Source organism: Serinus canaria, chromosome 5 (genome assembly GCF_022539315.1).
Source record: "Serinus canaria isolate serCan28SL12 chromosome 5, serCan2020, whole genome shotgun sequence".
In the NCBI taxonomy this organism is placed as follows: Eukaryota; Metazoa; Chordata; class Aves; order Passeriformes; family Fringillidae; genus Serinus; species Serinus canaria.
Genome location: NC_066319.1, coordinates 23,261,696 through 23,270,407, shown reverse-complemented (window position 1 = coordinate 23,270,407; position 8,712 = coordinate 23,261,696).

Below are 8,712 nucleotides of genomic sequence, written 5' to 3'. Positions count from 1 at the left end.
GTCATTCAACCAGCAACTAGTTTTTGTCCTCCTGTGCTTTTCTATAATTTTTATTCTGAGACAAATGTAATTATATACAAAATACATCACATGCATACATGAAATAGTGAAAAAGAGAGGACTCGAAATGGACAATCTAAATTTCTTTGCACATAAGCAGCTTTAAATAATGTGTTCTTTTTTTTTTTCTTCTAAAACAACAGCTGTGTGTCATTTATCTTTAAACCAAAAGTGTTTGAAAAACATGAATAGGGAAAACAGACACATCTGAAATATGGAAATTTCTTTTGCAAGCTTGCAAATAGAAGTGGTGCATAAATGATCTTTCATCCTTTCCTAAAACAAAAGCAAAGCTGAATTGGCAAATAATAAAATTAACCTGGTTTGAATTTATTTTCTTTCTTTTGTCTTCTGAGACCATAAATTTTCTTATAGCAATATCTGAATTTTTAGCTTTTATAGTTTTCAGCATACTACTGTATTTCAAGTACAGTTAAGACTGAAAGCACTTAAGCCCTTTGGTCTACAATAGAGGTTCCATTTATGCAATGCTGGGTCCCACTGAGGTAGACCATTTCAATTTTTAGGTTGTAATTATGTTTAGTAGGCCTATTAACATAATCAACTTAAAATTATAGGGGAAGATTATTAAATGCACCACATCATTTACTATATACAGCTCCTTTTTAAATTACATAAGCTGCTGTCTGCTTTAGGCTGATGAGAAACGTCAGTGCAGAATAAGACTTTTGAAGGACCTGATAATAAAAATGGCCCTCTGTCCCTTTTGACAGAATTTGTTTTGACAAACAAGTGTGGCTAAATATAGAGCTTGCTGTTCCATGGCTGGGATGAATCAGTAACAAGCTCAGCAACTGCTCTGACACTGGGCTTCTGCTCTTTACGTGAGACATGGCTTCAAAACTGAGGACATTTCTGAAATACATAAAATGTTTTACATGCTTGATGTTTTGGGTGTAGCACCTTCACCCGAGCCCAAGACGTGCTGTGCAGTTTCCACTACTGAATGCCCAGTGCTGCTCTCTGGGTACCAAATGCAACTGCAAGTGGGATTTTAAATTATAACAGAAGTGTAAATGTTTTGGACTACAGTCTTCCACCCTTTCCACTCCATCACTCTGAAGCACTAAGAGAGATAAACTTTGTTTTGGAGGGAAAAATTGCTACGATGATTCACGAGTGTTTTTAGTTATGTCCCACTCATTTTGATAATTAAGCAACAATTCTTTGGCAATAGGTAAGAACTTAAAGGCCTCTAAACCTTCCAGAACCAAATGGAAGGCTAACAGGCTAATTAGGCTAACAGACTAACTAGAAATCATTCTAGAAATTTCCTAACACAAACAGAATAATGCCTACATTTGTACCACTAGGAGGAGCCTGTGTCTTAGTTTTTAAGAATTTCAAAAGTGCAACCTTTTTTTTTTTTAATGCTTATGTTATTTCCAAGGCTTCTGCACAAATGTGAAAGAGAACATCAACTTGCCTTAAAACTTCCTTATGGCTGAACAGGTTTCTTTTTCTGCTAAAATTTCTTGTTTGTGGAAGTTGGTTTTCAAAGTGACAGTTATTAAATATTCTCTGCAAATGCTGGAATTTGTGAGTAGTCTTCCTGGAAGTTTTCAAAGTGGATCCTAAGTTACTCATTTATCTGTATTCTGGTTATCAGATCTTCATTGTGATGTTCCAAAAATGCTTTTGTTTTATTTGTGAGTGCAGTGTTCACTTCTAATACGAGTGGGTCCACATTTAAAGGTTAAAAGTTTAAGCATCAGTGAGTGTCACAATGCTGGTCGTTATTAAGTGATATTTGTTAAAGATATGTCTGGGAAAAGCTCTTGAAGGTTGAGGGAAAGAGCTCATTACTTTAACAAACCTGTTGTAAAAATTTCCTATACCCGGATTCCTAACTTTGGATAATCCCTACCATCCTACTTTAACACTTTCAGCATAGCAGAGTAAGATGAAATGTTCATCTGGATATTAAAAAGCTTAATTGTTAGTAAATATAAGTCATTAAGAATTGCAACTCTAACTAAAGTTCTAGCTTAGTACTCAAAGTGGGTGGGAAAATTGACTGTGATTGTAAGCCTTATGAGGATTTACATTGCAAAAATATTGAAAATATTTCTAGAATGATGCTGCTTATGCCAGAAGAGGGCTTTTGGTTCACAGAGTGTGTTTCTAATAAGGATGCAGTTGCCTGCAATGGTAACAAATCAGTTCTTGCCCCAGTGTCAGGCAGAGGCTCTTGTTATCACAGAATTCACAACTAGGCAGGAAATAGAAGCTAAGCTTCTCACAAAGAGCAACATCCCCGTTCCCCTTGACTGCCAAAGGGATGAAAGTCACATGACGTTGCCTCTGAGGCAGGTTCTTCCTTCTGGGAAAAAAATGGTTTCTGCTGAACTCTGACTCCAGTGGGACTTCCAAACTCAAAGTCTCTGCTCTTAGACAAGACAGGTGTTGTTGAACCAAAACATCTCAGAGCTCCAGAAGAAGTGGAAATAGGGAACAAGACGCAGCAGCTTTGTGCAAAAGACTTTGTCATACAAAAGGCAATGCCAAACGGTTTCTTGCTGTTCCAGAAGTCACAATTCAGCCAGAGGCATCTGCTTGTCACAAGGGCAGGACACTCCCAGGCAGCTGAGTGGTGACTTTGCCTGTGCTGGTGACACCCTTGGAAGGTGTTCAGTGTGAACAACAGCTTGGAGATTCTACAGCCATTCCCAGTGTAGCTGTTTCACTGAAATAGTGGAAATGGGATGAAGCTTTAAATAGTAGGTACATGATCCCTCTTTCCAGCACTGTCTGAAGGTTTAAAAGCTTGATGTTGGTGACAAGGAAGGTTTGAGTGCAATTGAGGACATGACAGGCTTATAGAGGACCCCTTTCAGGCAGGTACTGTACTCAGATATGGTATGAATGATCTCTTTTATACCAAGGTTAGTAAAATTGTGAGTTAACTTTCTGTTTATAGGTGTACAATGTTTTGAAACTTCTGCAGCATAGTGGTTCTAGCACTGATGGATTTTGTTTTAAAGCTTCAGTCCAACAAAGAAGTGTATATATGTCATCCAAGGGCAAACAGTCCTGCTTCTATTTGCACCAGTTACTATAGTGATTTAGGAACCTACATAGAAATAGAAATCCCCATCTCCCAGAGTAGCTCTATATAAAAAGGAACAAACTGTGTCAGGAAAAACACCAGTACAACTCTAAATAGTTACTTCCTTGAAGTATATGAAAACTCTGGTTCTGTATTCTCATTCTTCGCTCCCATTTTTGCCTTTTCAGTTTCTCAGAATAAGTCCAGTGAGTACAAGTCTATCCACAGTGCTCTGGGTATCAAAGAACTCTCCTTCTTTTTACATGTTGCCCTGCTTGGATTCCTCGCCGTTTCCTCACACCCTTGGCCTACACTCTCTTCAGCCAGTCAGGCTCAACTCTGCACCTCAATTTCCCACCAGATCGTCTCCATCTGTTTCCCTTTGTAGCTTTTCCCATACATTCTTCTTGCTTCTGTGGCCATCATCACCTCCCAGCCTCTTTGCCCAGGCACTTCAGCCTTATGCTCTTCCCAGTCACCTGCTTGACCAGTCCTTGCCCCTTTCCAGCATCCTGTCACAGTCTCTCATCCCTCTCTCCTGTCCTTACCAACTGCTCTGTCATCTTTCATTCTCAGCCTTATTCCGTGCTTACTCCTCTTGCATTTAAATCAAGTTATTTTTGGTGGAGTGCTGAAGAGTGCTATAGAGGGAAAGAAAAAGGTTTCCAGTCTTAGTGCTGCTGTTCTGTGATAGCTTCCAGCAGCAGCTCTTCCCTACACTGCTTGTTAGAAATGGCTCAACCATTTAATCTGATATTAAAAAGAAATAAAATGGTATAAACCAGATTTGTAGCCTAAAATTTTTCATGAATTGTTCATGTTTTTCAGTACTGTAGGAAACAAAAAATCATAAAGGCAAATACTATGCTTTGTAAATACACAGCCCAGTTATCTCCCCTTATACCTTTGTGAGGAAGAACAAATCCCATTTTCAGGTAGAAATTTTTGAGGACTTTCCTATGATCAAAATCTACTATACTTGGGGTTTTCTTTTCAGGCATCACATGCAATGAGCTCACCTACAAAGAAGAAGAGAAGCTTAGATTTTTTTGGCCATTTTTTTCTGGGTACATGAAACTATAAGTAAGTGACAAAAGTGTATTTGAGAGTTATATTGATACTTAGTCTTTTTGTGATCATAATTTCCTGGAATATATCTGGATTTCTGGGGCAATTGTTAGCCTTATTTCCTTACCAAGGAAATTCAACTTTATAGAATCTGGGTTCATGTATTTGGGTCCCACAATTTATATTTCCAAGCAAAACAGTGGAAACTATCTATATTTTTTGTGTTTGCTAAATACATTGTATAGAACACAAAATCCCATTCAAACCATTATCCAAGGGTAAGAAGGAAAAAGGAGCCCACTTAACACTTATTTTCATTTTATATTTGAATATCCACTGATGTTTTATATATTTTACGTTAGTCCCTTTTTTTGATTATTTGTCTTTGGTACAGCTGTGCTAATACAAAATTATTGACTGAAATGTGTTCATAACTACGACACTTATCTGTGCTTTCAGGGCTGGTTATTGTCAATGTGTCTGTCTGGCACAGAGAGCAGATGCTTGACTATTTTTTCCATATCTGGATCTAATAAGTGAGGCTGTTCTTATCTGTTTCTTTTAAACTTTCACCAGTTCATGCTGTTTAGGATATGTTGCTTATGCAGACTGCTGTGGGGACGCTGCCCAATGACAAGTAAAGGATATCTCTATGATAGCTTTTGTTTCCTTAAAATAGAGTTCTCTTCTTGGTAAGCACTTGAAAGGTATCAGTGGGGGCTATTTTTAATCTCAGCAGACTGTTCTTATAAAATTCATTTGTAAAGAGACAGGAACAGCTTGTAGTTCTAAGACATGTTGAGAGAACTACAACATGTAGTTCTCTGAGACATGTTCATGACAAACTTCTCTCCTAAATACATACAAGGATTTTGTTTCAAAGGAATTCTGTGATCAAAGCAGCATAAATGATTTTTCTGACTTCCAGAAAAGTCTTTTCTCTTGCCACTGTCCTTTGAATGGCCATTGTATGATTCCATTAAGGAAAAAGTTCTACCAAGTAAAATTTTCTCGTGTTTTGATTCATTCTACTCAATTGTAGATCTCTCTTGAAATTAGCTAGAACAATAATCCTTTCTCATAAGGAATGAAACCTGCAGGTGAGATGTACTGAGGCTATCTTTAAATGTCTGGCATGTTCTGCATTGAAAAATTTGTTAATATATAGGAGTGTCTTGATCTCTCACTGTAATTTGCAAAAAGTAGAACTGAATTTTTATACATAATTTGATATATAATTGTAAGGCTAGAAGAATCTGGAAGAGTTGGTAAAGATAACTGTTCCATCTGACAGAGAGAAGAGGAAGATAATCTCAAGACAGGTGAGGCACTTTTCATAAATGTTTTGCTGGGACAGTTTGAGCTCAATCCATTTAATTTGCATTTTACTCTGCTATATCACATAAGTATTGTAGCTTAGGCAACAGAACTGCTTAATAATAATAGAATAATAGAAAAATTTGGGTTGAAAGAAATCTTTGAAGGCCATCTAGATCACCTAGGTCATAGAAACATTAGTGACAACATACACTGATGGAAACATAACTTCTTATTACACAGGTTACCTTTCCTTGGACACACAAGTATTCACCTGCATTGTGGATGGTATAAAAATGTATTAAAGGCTGGCACCCTTTCAGCAAGAATAGCTTTAGTAGTAGAGCATATACTTGGGATTTGTGGTGACTTGGGAATGAAATACTCCTGAGATTTTTATTGACCAGTCAGAAAGCTAAGGCTCAGGAAAGAAACAGCAGTCACTTTTATTCTGCAGGTGTCACCACAGATAAGCTTGCTAGTTTTAAAATAATAGTTGTGGATCTATGATAGCAGAATACAGAACAGGCTGCAACCTGAGAAGCTCTGCCAAACAGTCACTGTCATGAGTGCCGTGTGAACATAACTGTAATTTCCTCCTTTAGCTTCAGCTGATCCACTTGTTATTTGTTAATAGGAAAAAAAAAAAAATTAAAGAATTATCTCCATGGGGGACCATCCGTTAACTCCCCCGCAGCCTTTGACAGCTTCTGTATAGTCCCACTGGACAGGAAAAGGAGGAAACCCAGCAGCTTTACCTTAATCTGCTCTGCTCACACCACAATTTGAAGAGATTTTTTTCAGGCCTTGCAGCCCTGAGCAATAATCTCTTAGAGCAAGAGCTGACAAGTGGGTGGGGGAGCTCCTGGCACTGAAGGGGAGAGCTGGTGCTGCAGCATGAGAGAGCTCTTTGGCCCTTTTCTTTGTTATTTTAGAAGCAAGGGTCAATCATTAACTCATTTTGCTGTTATTATTTGCTCACAAAATAATGGTCAGGATTTGAGGACTAAGGCAATCTCAAGGAAATAAGGTACTCAGACAAGGTTTGTTTGCATTTGACACTTTAATTCCAGCTGGTGGCTTTTATGAAGAGTATTCCATGAAGTTTCCCATTGTCAGGAGTAAGTAAATATTGTTTTTTTAAAGTATTTACACAGCAGTGCTGAAAACATGAGTGAAACAAAAGAATTGATGCTGTGGTGTCAAATGTGAGTTGTCCTAGGCTGAAGTGTCATCAGAGGGTTTGTTTGGCAGGTAATGCCACCCTGAGAGAACTGGGCTGGTAGGAGTACTGGAGGTGCTTCTTGTCATAATATTTTAGAGTTGATGTTTCTTACCTGAAGTGAAGCACTGGGCTCTAGTAATGCTCTGCAACACACCTGTGCTTCAAATGAGTCTTACACATGTTAATTCAAAGCATCCAAGTATCTCCATCAGGTATATAGTTCATAGTCTGAAGGAAAGGCAGGTACACTGAACAGGCAGCCAGCAGCCTCAGCTGATAGGATTTAAATGGAAATTGTGGAAGCATCAAAACTTAAAGTCAGTTTCACATCCAACTGGATAGAAATAATCAGCCTGAAGAGGTTGTGTTTATCTGAGTTACATACATTTTTCACATGGAAGGGTCGTTTTACTGGAGCAATATCAGATTTTTTTGCCTTGATGGAGAAAACTACTGGAAGAACTTCAGTAGGACTGCTGTTTTTGAAAGCAAAAAGCACTTAATTTGCTAAAAGAGAATGCTACTAGGTAGGAAATTTTAGATTTTATGAGCTATGTTAATTTTTTCTTTTACTATTGAACAAACCTTGCACACTTCTAATAGTACTCAGCAACTACAAGGTAAGAATATTTGCCATGACATTTATAAGGCTGATTTTACATCAGAGAAGATCTCACCCAGGAAATTATAGTGTAGACTGTCTTTCATCAAGTAGTCTTTCAGGTGTGATGGGGGGAAAATTGGGAGATACTTTGTTGTTCTTAACCAGGTAGGTTTGGGAGAAGCTTGTCAGTGTATATGGTTTTAATCAGATTGGGATGAAGATTATTTACTTAATCATTTATTTATTACCAGCATGGAATTAATGGGCAATTGGTGACTCTACTTTTAGGATCTGTGTCAGCCACTGAACAGATAAATGCCAATAGTATATGCTGCAAACCATCAAGAAACACCTACCATTTTCTGAAGACCTTTCTCAAAATAATTACAGGAAATTGAGATTTTGCAGGTGCACCTTCCCCCTTTTCCCTTTTTTTCAGTATGGGGAGTAGTTAGTGTTTGGAACTCAGAATTCTTATTTTTATGAAGACTTTAAAAAAACCTAGCTAGAGTTAGTGCTTGTCTTTTGTAGTGCTTTGGATTTGCATTTGACTCATTGCCATTGGAAGTTTTGGAAATCAAAACTAATTTGTGTTTTTCAAGTGCAGAATTCTTAGGAGACCCTATGGAATTAGGCTCCAACTTTTGCAATTCAGTCACTGCCTTGCAATACGCATTGTCCCACAGATGTTGGGATGTTCCTCTTGGTCCACTGCCTTCTGGTCACAGGTTCTTTAGAATATGGATCATCTCTGTATTTATTTGTGGTATGTGCCTTTTAAAAAAAAAGAATTGCTCAGAAAATGTAAGCACAAAACAATGTAAACCTGGCTGCATATTTTCCTTTTTAAATTTTGTTTATTTGTTGAGTAACAACAATGTGCAACAGGCAAGTGTTCACCTGGAATAAGTTTGGCTTTAGAGGGCATCCTTTTTTGTTCTGATATTATAATGAAATAATTAAAATACACATCTCATGACCATCAGTGCTTTTATTATGAAGATGCATTTGCTTGGTTAATACAACTAACACACTTGTCAGATATGCTTTGCCATCTCAAGTGGCATGTTGGAGGCAGAGGAGGAGTGTTACTTGAGTTCCATTGTGTAGATTCTTCCAAAAGGCAATGCTGCCTGGATTAATATAATCTTTGTGCCATCTCCTATGATCATTAAAATGTACTTCCCAGTCAGAAACTATCAACTACCACAGGAAAAAACCTACCCCAAGTACTCCTCAAACTTGTAGGCTGAAGAAGCTAGAAATGCTTTTGTGTCATTTGCTTAGAAAAAAAATCATCTGCAAAAATGCTTCCATATCACTCATAGCCTTTCACAAACCTTCAGGAAGAGTTATGACAGCGAGTTT